Source organism: Scyliorhinus canicula, chromosome 7, assembly GCF_902713615.1.
Source record: "Scyliorhinus canicula chromosome 7, sScyCan1.1, whole genome shotgun sequence".
In the NCBI taxonomy this organism is placed as follows: Eukaryota; Metazoa; Chordata; class Chondrichthyes; order Carcharhiniformes; family Scyliorhinidae; genus Scyliorhinus; species Scyliorhinus canicula.
The window spans coordinates 120,090,753-120,105,900 of record NC_052152.1 but is presented as its reverse complement, the minus strand read 5'-3'; the positions used below and the strand labels follow the sequence as shown (position 1 = coordinate 120,105,900).

The 15,148-nt window shown below is 48.5% G+C and overlaps 1 long non-coding RNA gene across 1 annotated transcript in view; it reads left to right on the top strand.

Moving 5' to 3' along the window:
- Window positions 1–11,584, top strand: part of LOC119969326 — a 29,429-nt gene extending 17,845 nt beyond the window's left edge. Inside the window, exons 2-3 of the long non-coding RNA XR_005461332.1 lie at window positions 6,349–6,531; window positions 11,301–11,584. This is a non-coding gene — a long non-coding RNA (uncharacterized LOC119969326). The remainder of the gene's footprint in view (window positions 1–6,348; window positions 6,532–11,300) is intronic.
- The last annotated feature ends 3,564 nt before the right edge of the window (window positions 11,585–15,148 follow it).

Genomic DNA, 15,148 nt, shown 5'->3' with positions numbered 1-15,148 from the left:
AGAGCTGAAGGGGTTGGATTATGAGGAGAGGTTGAGTAGACTGGGACTGTACTCGTTGGGAATTTAGAAGGATGAGGGGGGTTCTTATAGAAACATTTAAAATTATGAAGGGAATAGATAGGATAGATGCGGGCAGGGCGTTTCCACTGCTGGGTGAAAGCAGAACTAGGGGGCATAGCCTCAAAAATAAGGGGAAGTAGATTTAGGACTGAGTTTAGGAGCACTTCTTCAGCCACAGGGTTGTGAATCTATGGAATTCCTTGCCCAGTGAAGCAGCTGAGGCTCCTTCATTAAATGTTTTTAAGATAAAGATAGATAGTTTTTTGAAGAATAAAGGGATTAAGGGTTATGGTGTTCGAGCCGGAAAGTGGAGCTGAGTCCATAAAAGATCAGCCCTGATCTCATTGAATGGTGGAGCAGGCTCGAGGGGCCAGATGGCCTACTCTGGCTCCTAATTTCTATGTAGTCCACAACCATCCGATTCTTTTTCCCGGTCCTGATGACCAGTACTTGTGCTCTCCAGGGACTGTTGCTGGCCTCGATGATCCCTTCCCTCAAGAGTCGCTGGACGTCCGACTTGATAAAAATCATGTCTTGTGAACTGTATCGCCTGCTCCTGGTAGCGACCGGCTTACAGTCGGGTGTGAGGTTCGCAAAGAGCGAAGGGGGGGGACCTTAAGGGTTGCGAGGCTGCATACAGTGAGCGGGGGTAGGGGTCCGCCGAACTTTAGCGTCAGGCTTCGGTGACTGCATTGGAAGTCGAGTCCAAGCAGTAGGGGTGCGCAGAGGTGAGGGAGGACATACAGTTTAAATTGGGCGTACTCAGCGCCCTGTATCACGAGGTTCACGACACAGTACCCCCGGATCTGTACCGAATGGATCCGGGTGGCGAGGGAGATTGTCTGGGATGCGGGATAGATGTGGAGGGAGCAGCGCCTTACCATAACGGGGTGGATGAAGCTCTCTGTGCTCCCCGGAGTCAAAAAGACAGGGGATCTGTGCTCATTTAGCCGGACAGCCGTCATCGAATTCCTCAGATGCTTTGGCCGCGACTGGTCAAGGGTTATTGCGCCGAGCTGCGGGTAGTCTGCCTGGTCTGAGGTATCGAGGTCACAAGGTGGTGGCCCCCACGCGTCGCACGTGTCGGGCTGCGTCGAAGATGGCGACCAAGATGGCCGCCCCCATCGGTCAAACATGTCGGCTGGTGTTGAAGATGGCGGCCAATATGGCCGCCCCCACGGGTCGCACGTGTCGGGCTGAGTTAAAGATGGTGTCCCCCACGAGCTGCACGAGGCGGGTGATGCGTCTGAAAGGGGCATATAAACCTTTCCAATACTTTGCCCACAACAGAAGTGAGGCTCACTGGTCTGTAGTTACCAGAGTTGTCTCTACTCCCCTTCCTGAACAAGGGGACAACATTTGCTATCCTCCAGTCTTCTGGCACTATTCCTGTAGACAAAGATGACTTAAAGATCAAAGCCAAGGCTCAGGCAATCTCCTCCATAGCTTCCCAGAGGAATCCTAGGATAAATTAAATCTGGCCCAGGGGACTTATCTATTTTAACATTTTCCAGAAATCGCTAACACCCTCCTCCCTTATGAACCTCAAGCCCTTCTAGTCTAGTAGCCTGTATCTCAGTATTCTCCTCGACAACATTGTCTTTTTCCTGTGTGAATATGGGACAAAAAATACTCATTTAGCACAATCTCCTATCTCCTCGGACCTCCACGCTCACTTCCCACTACTGTCCTTGACTGGCCCTACTCTTACCGTAGTCATTGTTTTATTCCTGACATATCTATAGAAAGCTTTAGGGTTATCCTTGATCCTACCTGCCAAAGACTTCTCATGTCCTCTCCTGGCTCTTCTTAGCTTTCTCTTTAGAGCCTTCCTAGCTAACTTGTAACTCTCAAGCGCCTTAACTGAACCATCACGTCTCATCTTTACATAAGCCTCCTTCTTCCTCTTGACAAGTGTTTCACCTGCTTTAGTAAACCATGGTTTTCCCTCGCTCGACCACTTCCTCCCTGCCTAACAGGTACATACTTATCAAGGACGCGCAGTAGCTGTTCCTGAACATGCTCCCACATTTCCACTGTGTCCATCCCCTGCAGTTTTCCTCTCCAGCCAATGCATCCTAAGTTTGCCTCATCGCATTCATAATTGCCTTTCCCCCAGATATGACTCTTGCCCTGCGGTTTATACCTACCCTTTCCATCACTAACGAGGTGGCTAGTTTTACCGTGTCCTGTAGGGCAGTGGCCCCGTTTTCCAGCAGTCGCTGCCGGATGTAGTTAGACCGGACTTCCAGCCACGTAGGTGTCCGGATCATCAGTTTCATGTGCTCATCGGTCCGTCACAGCCTTGCAGTTGCAGACGTGTAGCGTCAGGCTCTCTCGGTATTCGTCCAGCGATTCCCCGGCACATTGACGGCGGGTAGTGAGGAGGAGCCGCGCGAACACTTCGTCCACAAGCTTCACGAACTGTCTCTTTAGGATTGCGATCACTGCTTCGTACGTGGCCGTGTCCTGAATCATACCCAATATTCGGTGGCTCACCCGGCCATGGAGGATGCGCAGCTTGAGGGCATCGGAGAGAGGTGCTTTGAAGGAGTCGAGGTAGGCCTCAAAACAGCGGAGCCAGTGGGAGAAGATTTCCTTAGCTTCTGCTGCTCATGCGTCGAGTCCCAGTTTATCAGGCTTCAGAGCGGCTTCCATAGTGATGTCTTTGGTTAATAAATTGATGTAGCATTAATTCACAGCAAGACGATGAGAGTGAGTGAACATAGGCTTTATTAAGCAAGAACTTGCCTGCCTGTGTCTGCTGTACAAATGAGCGCCGCCCCAGGCGGCCGGTCTGTATATGGTCCAAGGGGGGCGGAGCCAATGGCAGAGCCAACGGCAGAGCCCACCAGTTTCCAGTACAATACGTGTAAGGAGATCACATTACCATTGGACCACAGTGCTATACAGACAGCTTATACTATGGTGAATACATTCACCATAATTAATTTACGGGATGTGGGAGTCGCTGGTTAGGCCAGCATTTATTGCCCATCCCTCGTTACCCTTCACAAGGTGGTGGTGAGTTGTCTTTTTGAACCACTGCAGTCCTTGAGGTGTAGGTACACCCACTGTGCTGTTAGGGAGGGATCTCCAGGATTTTGTCCCAGCGACAGCGAAGGAACGGCGATATATTTCCACGTCAGGGTGGTGAGTGACTTGGAGGGGAACCTCCAGGTGGTGGGGTTCCCAGGTATCTGCTGCTCTTGTCCTTCTAGACGGTAGTGGCCATGGGTTTGGAAGGTGCTGTCGAAGGAACCTCAGTGAGTTACTGCAGTCCATCTTGTAGATGGTACACATGGCTGCCACTGTTCATCGGTGGGGGAGGGTTTTGAACGTTTGTGGATGGAGGAGCAATCAGGCGGGCTGCTTTGTCCTGGATGGTGTTTGAGCTTCCTGAGTGTTGATGGAGCTGACATCCAGTATAGAAGTTGGGAAGTTATGTTGCAGTTGCACAGGGCGTTGGTGAGGCCGCACCTGGAATATTGTGTTCAGTTTTGGTTGCCTTGCTATGGTAAAGAAGTTATTAAACTGGCGAGAGTGCAGAAGAGATTTACAAGGCTGTTGCCAGAACTCAGACTGAGTTAGAGGGAGAGATTGGACAGGCTAGGACTTCTTACTTTGGAGTGTCGGAGACTGAGGGATGATCTTATAGAGGTTTATAAGATCATGAGAGGCATGGATAGGGTGAATGCTCTCAGTCTGTTTCCCAGGTTTGGGGAATCGAGAACTAGAGGGTATAAGTTTAAGTTAAGAGGGGAAAGAATTAATGAGAATCTGAGCAGCAACTTTTTTTACACAGAGGGTGGTACATATGTGAATTGAGCTGCCGGAGGAAGTAGTTGAGGCAGGACGTTGACAACATTTAAAAGGCATTTGGACAGATACATGGATAGGAAAGGTTTAGAGGGATATGGAGCAAATGCAGGCAAATGAGGTTAGCTTAGATGGGCTTTTTGGTTGGCATGGACCATTATGGGCCGAAGGGCCTGTCTCCGTGCCGTAGATTCTCTGATTCTATGACCTCCTGAGAACAGATTGGTTGCCCACCCCTAATCTACCTTTGGTAAAATGGGATGTGAGCAGGTAGCTGGTGTGTGCCTTTTTGAGACTTTCAGCCATTTTACTTACCTCCTTCCCCTCTACTTATGTTGGATGTTTAAAATTACCCCTCACAGCTATGACCTTCTTCATTTCTAATTGGAAACAATTCCTTCACATCCAGTAAATGTCAGAAAGGCAATGTGACCAATCCACCCAATGTCCATGTACTTATCGTATGTTTTTCATGTATGGAACCTGCCTGGAACTGTACACAGAACAATACTTTTCACTGTACTTCGGTACACGTGACAATAAATCTAAATCTGGATGTGCAGGTTAGGTGGATTGGCCATGTTGAATTGCCCCTCAGTGTCCAAAAGGTTAGGTGGGGTTACGGAGATAGTTTGGGATGCGGACCTAGATAGAAAACTTTCGGAGGGTTGGTGCAAACCCAATGGATCAAATGGCCTCCTTCTGCACTGTAGGGATTCTATGATATAACCATCATGCAGTCAGACACTGAATTAGCAAATAGTCAAAGTTGATTGAACAGCAGCAAAGTGAAACAACAATATACTTATCAATTAACCAAAGTCTTAACAATCAACTAAAGACTTATCAATCAACTTACTCAATGAACTAGAACTTATCAATGAACTAATAAAAGGAAATAAAAGTACGAGTATACTTATCAATAAAACCCAACAGAGTTTCTGCCTTCAAATCGATGGCCAATCCCGAAGGAGCAGAAAACAACCTCAAACCTTCACGCCAGCAGTTATTCACACTCGTCCCTGAAGAACACCACACCATGCGGGGGTCCACGATGACAGGAATTCCACCCCCCCGTCCCTAGCACAGTATATTATCACCATCTCCTTGCTGACAGCAACCTCTGCCCCCAAAGATCTCAACCTCGAGGTACTGGACAAAATGCTTCCCAAAACCACTCTTATATCATCCCACCTTAACCCGTGTTGTTGTGAATGACTAATTGGTCAATAATGTTGTAAGGGTTAATTTAATTGGTTCCAGCTATTTGCGTACATTGACTGCAACATAAAACAATGGATTATTTCAAGATGTATCCTTAACTTTATATTGCACAAGTGTCCTATTCATTGGACCAGCACTGGGCCAGTCAAGGTTGGTGTGTTCTTGATAACGGTTCTGGACAGTTCAGACTCCTTACTCAATTTTTGCTACAGTACTTTTACGTTTCAAATAAAATCCTAACATCGGACCGCAAGTGAAAAATAGAGAAATGATGGGTTGTAACTTCTACGGATTGGCAGTCAGAGTGGTAACGCCCACACTGCTCCGAACCCTCTCTGACTCTCTCCAAGAGGCTCCTCAAGGCCTATCTCTTCAACCAAGTTTTGGATTGTTTTTCCGAATGTTTCTCTTAATGGCTTGGTATGAATCTTTGAAACACTCTTGTGAAAAGCCACGGGATTGTTTTCTCTGTGAAAGGTGCTGTGTAATTGTCAGTTGCTGTAGTTTGCAGTGACTGCATTTCAAACCAGGAGCCCTACAGTTTCATCCACCCATTCTGTCCCCTCCTCCCTCTCCTGTGCTTTGATTTTTCAGCATTTTAATTCAAAGGGGTCACACAAGGGTCAACCCAATTGAATGCGAACTGGGGACAGAATTTAATGAGAGGCACGTGAATCCCCATGACAGAACCGGAAGTGACCACCGTTTCTGCTTGTCTGTCGGGAGCAGGAACGTGAAACGCGTGCGATTAACGGCTGAAGCAGGTATTCACCGGCAGATCCCGAGGTGACATTGTGGCAGCTGCGGGCAAGCTCCTGGTGCACACAGTACTCCAGCTGTGGCCTCACCAAAGTTCTATACAACTCCCAGCATGACCTCCCTGCTTTTGTAACATGTGCCTCGATTGATAAAGGCAAGTGTCCCATATGAATTTTTCGCCACCTTATTAACCTGCCCTTCTGCCTTCAGAGATCTATGGACAAACACGCCAAGGTCCAAATGCAAGCCCCCCCCCCCCCCCCCCCCCACCATGACCAACTCCCACCCCTCTACCCCCCCCCCCCCCCCCCCCAGTTCACTGGCTGACACCTCTCACTCTCCAACATTCGATCTTCAAGCTGTTCCTCAGAATCCTGTGGCACAACCCCTTCATATTCAAGTGTGGTGCCCACACATGCCACCTGCTGTAGACCCTCCTGACTCATTAAGTGTGCAGCTAACAATGTCCTTTCTTTGTCCCTGCAGGAGAAGATAGCCCACAATAAACGGGAAAGGGCGTAGATAGGGGTTGGGGGACAGAGATTCGAGTCCTCATCCCCTAAAAGGATCGCGGGGTTGCCTGAGGAGAGAGCAGTCATCGACAGTGAGGTTGGCCTGCATCAGAGAAGTGAGAATCCATTGTCCCGTCATTCAGATGACTTGTCTCATGTGAGTTATTCATGTCAGACAAAATGGTCCTTCTCCCTCTGATCACATGTCCATTGTCTTACAGGATCACCATCTGCTGAGGCCAGCCATCTGGAGTTGTTTCCTCCAACCTCACTGCCTCCCCACCCCCCCACCACCCTAAAAGACAAATACACACAAACAGGACTCTATTATGTTACGACAGTTAAGTATATGAATTAGTGCACACACAGTTTATGTAGAAAGTACCTGTTGAATGGCGAGGCAAGCGACGAGGCTAAGTTAAATCACAACTGTGATTTATTTAACGAAGAATAACTTTATATGCAACTGCTGCACATGTCTTTTTCCTTGAGTCCCAGGCTTACTCTGAGCAAACGCCAATAGTTGGCTGCGCTCAAACACCCGATAGGCTAATGTTCGCATGCTCTGTCCCCATAGGCTCCATGCCTGTCATGTGGCCTGCGAAGGATCGCACTTTAAAGGGGCCACGTTACCACATTCCTCGCCCCTTAAGTTCCATTATAGATCCCTCAAATAGAAAAGCAGAAAAACTCTTAGTGTTACAGTATGGGAGCTCAAAGCAAAGTTCATAAGGTAAGCCTATCAGATAACAAACAAACAAAGAACAAAGAAAAGTACAGCACTGGAACAGGCCCTACGGCCCTCCAAGCCCGTGCCGACCATGCTGCCCGTCTAAACTAGAATCTTCTACACTCCTGGTCCGTATCCCTCTATTCCCATCCTTTTCATGTATTTGTCATGATGCCCCTTAAATGTCACTATCATCCCTGCTTCCACCACGTCCTCCGGCAGCGAGTTCCAGGCACCCACGACACTCTGTGTAAAAAACTTGCCTCATACATCTCCTCTAAACCTTGCCCCTCGCACCTTAAACCTATGCCCCCTAATCTACCCTGGGGAAAAGCCTCTGACTATCCACTCTGTCTATGCCCCTCATAATTTTGTAGACCTCTATCAGGTCGTCCCTCAACCTCCTTCATTCCAGTGAGAACAAATCGAGTTTATTCAACCTCTCCTCATAGCTAATGCCCTCCATACCAGGCAACATCCTGGTAAATCTCTTCTGCACCCTCTCTCAAGCCTCCACATCCTTCTGGTAGTGTGGCGACCAGAATTGAACATTATACTCCAAGTGTGGCTGAACTAAGGTTCTATACAGCTGCAACATGACTTGCCAATTCTTATACTCAATGCCCTGGCCAATGAAGGGAAGCATGCCGTATGCCTTCTTGACTATCTTCTCCACCTGTGTGGACCTGTACACCTAGATCTCTCTGACTTTCAATACTCTTGAGGGTTCTACCACTCACTGTATATTCCCTACCTGCATTAGACCTTCCAAAATGCATTACCTCACATTTGTCCAGATTAAACTCCATCTGCCATCTCTCCGCCCAAGTCTCCAAACGATCTAAATCCTGCTGTATCCTCTGACAGTCCTCATCGCTATCCGCAATTCCACAACCTTTGTGTCGTCTGCAAACTTACTAATCAGACCAGTTACATTTTCCTCCAAATCATTTATATATACTACGAACAGCAACGGTCCCAGCACTGATCCCTGCGGAACACCACTAGTCACAGCCCTCCAATTAGAAAAGCACCCTTCCATTGCTACTCTCTGCCTTCTATGACCTAGCCAGTTCTGTATCCACCTTGCCAGCTCACCCCTGATCCCGTGTGACTTCATCTTTTGTACCAGTCTACCATCAGGGACCTTGTCAAAGGCATAACTGAAGTCCATATAGACAGCATCCACTGCCCTATCTGCATCTTTGTGACCTCCTCGAAAAACTCTATCAAGTTAGTGAGACACAAACTCCCCTTCACAAAATCATGCTGCCTCTCACGTCCATTTGCTTCCAAATGGGGTAGATCCTGTCTCGAAGAATTCTCTCCAGTAATTTCCCTACCACTGACGTAAGGCTCACCGGCCTGTAGTTCCCTGGATTATCCTTGCTACCCTTCTTAAACAAAGGAACAACATTGGCTATTCTCCAGTAATCCAGGACATCACCTGAAGACAGTGAGGATCCAAAGATTTCTGTCAAGGCCTCAGCAATTTCATCTCCAGCCTCTTTCAGTATTCTGAGGTAGAACCCATCCGGCCCTGGGGACTTATCTACCTTAATATTTTTCAAGACGCCCAACACCTCGTCTTTTTGGATCTCAATGTGACCCAGGCTATCTACACACCCTTCTCGAGACTCAACATCCACCAATTTGTTCTCTTTGGTGAATACTGATGCAAGGTATTCATTTAGTACCTCGCCCATTTCCTCTGGCTCCACACATAGAATCCCTTGCCTATCCTTCAGTGGGCCAACCCTTTCCCTGGCTACCCTCTTGCTTTTTATGTACGTGTAAAAAGCCTTGGGATTTTCCTTAACCCTATTTGCCAATGACTTTTCGTGACCTCTTCTCCCCCTCATGACTCCTTGCTTAAGTTCCTTCCTACTTTCCTTATATTCCACACAGGCTTCGTCTGTTCCCAGCCTTCTAGCCCTGACAAATGCATCCTTTTTCTTTTTGACGAGGCCTACAGTATCTCTCGTTATCCAAGGTTCCAGAAATTTACCGTATTTATCCTTCTTCCGCACAGGAACATGTCGGTCCTGAATTCCTTTGAACTGACATTTGAAAGCCTCCCACATGTCAGATGTTGATTTACCCTCAAACATCCTCCCCCAATCTAGGTTCTTCAGTTCCCGTCTAATATTGTTAGAATTAGCCTTCCCCCAATTTAGCACATTCACCATAGGACCACTCTTATCCTTGTCCACAAGCACTTTAAAACTTACTGAATTGTGGTCACTGTTCCCGAAATGCCCCCCTACTGAAACTTCTACCACCTGGCCGGGCTCATTCCCCAATACCAGGTCCTTCCCTAGTTGGACTGTCTACATATTGTTTTAAGAAGCCCTCCTGGATGCTCCTTACAAACTCTGCCCCGTCCAGGCCCCTAGCACTAAGTGAATTCCAGTCAATATTGGGGAAGTTGAAGTCTCCCATCACAACAACCCTGTTGTTTTTACTCGTTTCCAAACTCTGTCTACCTATCTGCTCCTCTATCTCCCACTGGCTGTTGGGTGGCCTGTAGTAAACCCCTAACATTGTGACTGCACCCTTCTTATTCCTGATCTCTACCCATATAGCCTCGCTGCCCTCTGAGGAGTCCTCCCGTAGGACAGCTGTGATATTCTCCCTAACCAGTAGCGCAACTCCACCACCCCTTTTACTTCCCCCTCTATCCCGCCTGAAACATCTAAATCCTGGAACGTTTAGCTGCCAATCCTGTCCTTCCCTCAACCAGGTCTCTGTAATCCAAGCTCTAAGTTCATCTGCCTTACCCATAATACTTCTTGCATTAAAACGTATGCACTTCAGGCCACCAGACCTGCTGTTTTCAGCAACATCTCCCTGTCTGCTCTTCCTCAGAGCCATACTGGCCTTATCCCCTAGTTCTCCCTCAATGCTTTCACCTTCTGACCAATTGCTCCGGTACCCACCCCCCTGCCATACTAGTTTAAACCCTCCCGTGTGACACTAGCAAACCTCGCGGCCTGGATATTTATGCCTCTCCAGTTTAGATGCAACCCGTCCTTCTTATACAGGCCACACCTGCCCCGGAAGAGCTCCCAGTGGTCCAGATAACTGAAACCCTCCCTCCTACACCAGTTGTTTAGCCACGTGTTTAGCTGTTCTATCTTCCTATTTCTAGCCTCACTGGCACGTGGCACAGGTAGTAATCCCGAGATTACAACCCTAGAGGTCCTGTCTTTTAACTTTCTGCCTAGCTCCCTGAACTCCTGCTGCAGGACCTCATGCCCCTTCCTGCCTATGTCATTAGTACCAATAAGTACGATGACCTCTGCCTGTTTGCCCTCCAGGGTGCCCGCTACACTTTCGGAGACATCCTGGACCCTGGCACCAGAGAGGCAACATACCACCCTGGAGTCTCTTTCACGTCCACAGAAGCGCCTATCTGTGCCCCTGACTATAGAGTCCCCAATGACTATTGCTCTTCTGCACTTTTGACCCTCCCTGCTGAACATCAGAGCCAGCCGTGGTGCCACTGCTCTGGCTGCTGCTGTTTTCCCCTGATAGGCTATCCCCCCCCCAGACAGTATCCAAAGGGGTATACCTGTTCGAGAGGGGGACAACCACAGGGGATTCCTGCACTGACTGCCTGCCTTTTCTGGTGGTCACCCATTTCTCTGCCTGCACCTTGGGTGTGACCACATATATATAACTGCTATCTATGACGCTTTCCGCCACCTGCATGCTTCTAAGTGCATCCAAATGCTGCTCCAACCGAACCATGCGGACTGTGAGGAGCTCCAGTTGGGTACACTTTCTGCAGATGAAGCCATCTGGGATGCTGGAAGCCTCCCGGACCTGCCACATCTCACAGTCAGAGCACTGCACCCCTCTAATTGACATTGCGTCAATTAATTAGTAAATTAAATTTTTTTTAATGTTTCAAAAAAAGTTACTGTTAATTATATGTTTTCTAGCACTAGATTTCTATTATAAATGTGAAAGCTAAATACAGTACTCTCTGATCTCTGGCTTAGATACCCCTCTGAATTATAATTAAGTAATTATGTTTAATTAGTTTAACAATGCTTAATTTTTAAATTTAGTGTAGATTCCCAACCAGCCAATCAGGTCACAGCTTTACTTGAAAAGGTAATAAAAATAAAAATGAATAAAATAACTTACCTTCCCGTGTTCTCAGATGCTCTCTGGTTCTCTCCCTGCAGATCAAAAGCTATGGGCCAGAAGAAAGAGAGAGAAAGAGAGATGACTTACTAACTCTTACTAAAGGTCTCAATTTGGCAACTGGCTCTTCCAGATTGGAGACATCCGAGTCTACAGTAAGGGAGGCAAATCAAGAGAGTCCAAATTAGGGATTACTTCGTGTAGCCCAGATCCTAAGCGTACTGGGAAATATGGCCAAGTAAAAGATATACTGTCGCCTGATGGAAAATATGGCTAAATAACAAAGATATTAAAGAAATCACAGAGGCTTTCTGGAAATGCAGTTTCTAAGGTAAGTTGCCATAGTCCCAAATGACCATAGGCTGCTTTCCCCTTTGACAGGGAGAGCTGACTGGTGATGATTTTACCTGAGGGACACCACACCTCAGGTAAGGGGCAACATTGAGAAGGCAGGGCTGTTGTAAATAACCTTGGTACAGGAATTGAACCTATGCTGTTGGCTTTGCTCTGCATCATACACCAGCTGTCCAGCCAACTGAACTAAACTGGGTCCCTGTTCTACAACAGGATGCAGGACAGCAAGATGCCCCTGACCTCAAAAGAGATCAGTATCAGCTCAAGGCACAAAGGCTGATTGAACAATGGCTGGACAGAGAGTAATTAAACACAGTTCCCTGTGTGTCGTGCTCCTGAGAAGCATTACGACCCCTGTATGAGTCACAACTCTTTGAACATTTGTGACTCAAGAACAATGATTCATTAGTGCTGTCCTGTGAGCACATGACTGGAAGCAAGAGATCAGTGCCAGCGAGATGTATATAAGGAGGAGAGACAAAGAGATTTCAGCAGAGAAACCAAAGGAACAACATCGCCGAAGAAAGAAGCCTCAAGCCTCCAGCTGGAAGGCAGACTCTGATATCCACTTGTGCCTGGCTAGTGCGATGGGATATTGATGTCCTCCACAAATCCACTACTAAAAGTTAGATAAGTATTAACAGTTTAAAGTATGCTTGGGAACGTGTAGTAGTAGCAAAGGAAGATAGAATCATTCATGTGTTTGCGATGCAGAGTATGATAGAACCTTTCTTGCAGTAGTGATACACATTGGGATCTTACATTGTGTTCAAGAAAGAAGTGATTTGATTCAAAGTTGAAGGTGTTGTGTCCATCAACCAACTGGAGTGAGGGTCCCGGTCAAGACTCTTCAACCCCTTCTGTGACCCCTGATGAAGATTTTGGTTCTAGGCAAGTGGTATACTGGTAGCTGGGATTGGGTCTACCAACCCCCTTGAGGGGACAACAGTTTCTCTCCTCTTTAAAAAAAAAATTTAGAGTACCCAATTCGTTTTTTTCCAATTAAGGGGCAAGCGTGGCCAGTCCACCAATCCTGCACATCTTTGGATTGTGGGGCTGAGACCCACACAAACACGGGGAGAATGTGCAAACTCCACACGGGCAGTGACCCGGGGCCGGGGTCGCACCAAGGTCCTCGGCGCCATGAAGCAGCAGTGCTAACCACTGCACCACCGTACCGCCTTTCTCTCCTTCTCAAATGATCAACATGTTTTCTAGCTTCACGGCCCTGTAGGCCTTTCACATAGGTTACTGGCCCAGTCCTAACAACAACTCTCCCAGGTAACAATTCTGGTCGTCCACCAAAGTTCTGTACGTACACTCAATCTTCTGTTTGAAATGACCTGTCCTTCTTGGCTGTATCACTGTATCATGGTGGCCTTTCTGTGAGGCTTGCTTAGCCTCCACGCTCCCCAACAAGTTTGGAAAAATGAGGTCAAGCCAGTCCTGCGACGTCTGCCCATTAACAAGTCAGCTGGGTGACCCCAGTGCTGGTGTGCAGGGTTTGAATTATACGAGAACAAGAAGTCTGTTAAATGAAGCAGCATTGGCTAATTAGCCTGTTTTCTCATTGACCCTTTGAATGCTGGAACCGCACTTTCGGCCTGCCCGTTTGATGCGCGGTGACAAGTGTCCTCCCCATACCCCCGCGGTGCCAGGCGCACCATGATCCTGCAGATATGTTGCACTGTCCCCCTGCTCAGCCAGAGTCTTCAGCGACATGCCTGGTCTGCCAGGTCCTCGAATGACAGACGCTGCCGGTACACACGGGGCCTGATGCGTCACCTCCTTTCCACTTCCTCCTCGGCCTGTTGGGCGGCCAGCTCTCCATCTTCACCGGTTGCCTCCTGTTCCTCTGGGGCAGCCTCTGCTGCTGCAGGGTCCTCATTCAGCAGCACCAGCTTGTACAGCCTCAGTGTGTCCCCTAGGGCTGTGACGGCTACTATGAAAGCCATCATTCCTGGTTGGATTGATGAGACCATTGCCTACAGGGGTGAAAGGCAGACTTGTAAGCGTGGTGCGTACCCCCGTGCCCAGCCAGTCCAACGGGCTACACGGTGGCCCCAGCCTGCACTGCATCCCCTGGCCCCGCATATTCCCCCCCCCCCATCTTTACACCCACCCCCAGCTGTTCCCCCGGCACTCTGCCCTCTGCACCCCACCCATGGCCTGGCACCAGGGGGCCTCTTGCCCCAGCACCCGTCCGTGCCAGCAGGGATTCTGTGGTTGGCCCTACGCCAGTGGTACGCTCTGTGGGTGTCCCCTTTGGGTGGGCCGCATGATGCCCCAGCTGTGAGTGCCACCCGGTTGTAGGGGTGGTGGTTGGTGGCATGGAGGGAGTGGTGGAGTGCGGGGATAATGGGGTGGGGACACCTATACAGCCGGTGTCACTCTGCACAATCACAGGCCGTGGTGGGTGGTCAGTGAGATGCGCAGCAAGATGGCTGCCTTGCATGCCGCGACAATGCCCGTCGGTGACTGGACACCCCGGTCCCGGGGGTGGGTGGGGGGGTCACCCTGACTCCACGGCCTACCCCTGGTCACCCCCCTCCTACTTCTAACGCAACCCCCTCCCCCCCTCCGCAGTCAGCCCTGACAGCAGCTGGGCCAGCAGCCTACAGTCACGCTTCTGGGAACATGACCTACCTCCTCGCTCTCCCTCAGCAGCCATGGTGCCTGTTTCCCAAATTTTAAAATCACAAGTGAACTTGCCATTGGTAACTCCTCCTGCTATTCTATCATTGTCCAGTTTGTGTGAGAGTACCACACCAATGTCATATGATGATGTATCGCATGTGACAGCGATGGGTTTATCCGGGTTGAAATGGACCAGCCAGGCTGCTCACTGCAGGGCCCATTTGACCTGATCGAAAGACCTCTGGGAATCTTTCCACTTCCAACATTGATGCAGGGATGCTAAAGTGGTAGACAGATTGGGTAAAAAGCGGCCAGAATAATTGGCCATCCCTAAAAATTCCGATGTATTCCTTGGTTCAGGTACCCGTTTTATCGCCTTTATCTTATCTTTGAGTTGGTGCAATCGCTTCACATCAACTCTGAAACCTGAATACGTGACCTCATCACCCTGAAACGTACGTCTCCAACTCTGTGGTCCTTCAGCCCTGTCAACAGGATATCATCCAGATACACAACAACCTTTGGAATTGCCTGGAAAAGGCTTTCCATTGTGCGCTGAAATATTGCTCAGGCTGGAAGATCATTGTTGCTCGTTATGATTTCCCTTAATTTGCTCTGTTTTAATTACCTTTGCTCAAGAGTTGCCAGGTATCTTTCTGATACCACCACAAGGTTCAAAGCCGAATACTGATCAATGACTCGATACACCAGTTAGTAAGTTTGAAATCAATGCACATTCATTTACACACACAGTCAATTATTACTCATGCATAAACTCTACTCACTAAACTACAACTACTACTAAAAGCCTATACTTAGCTTCGAGTGCCCACTCAGTCAGAGGAACAATGGCCGTTGTCCGGTTCTGATACTGCTGGTTTCGAACTGGTATTGAATA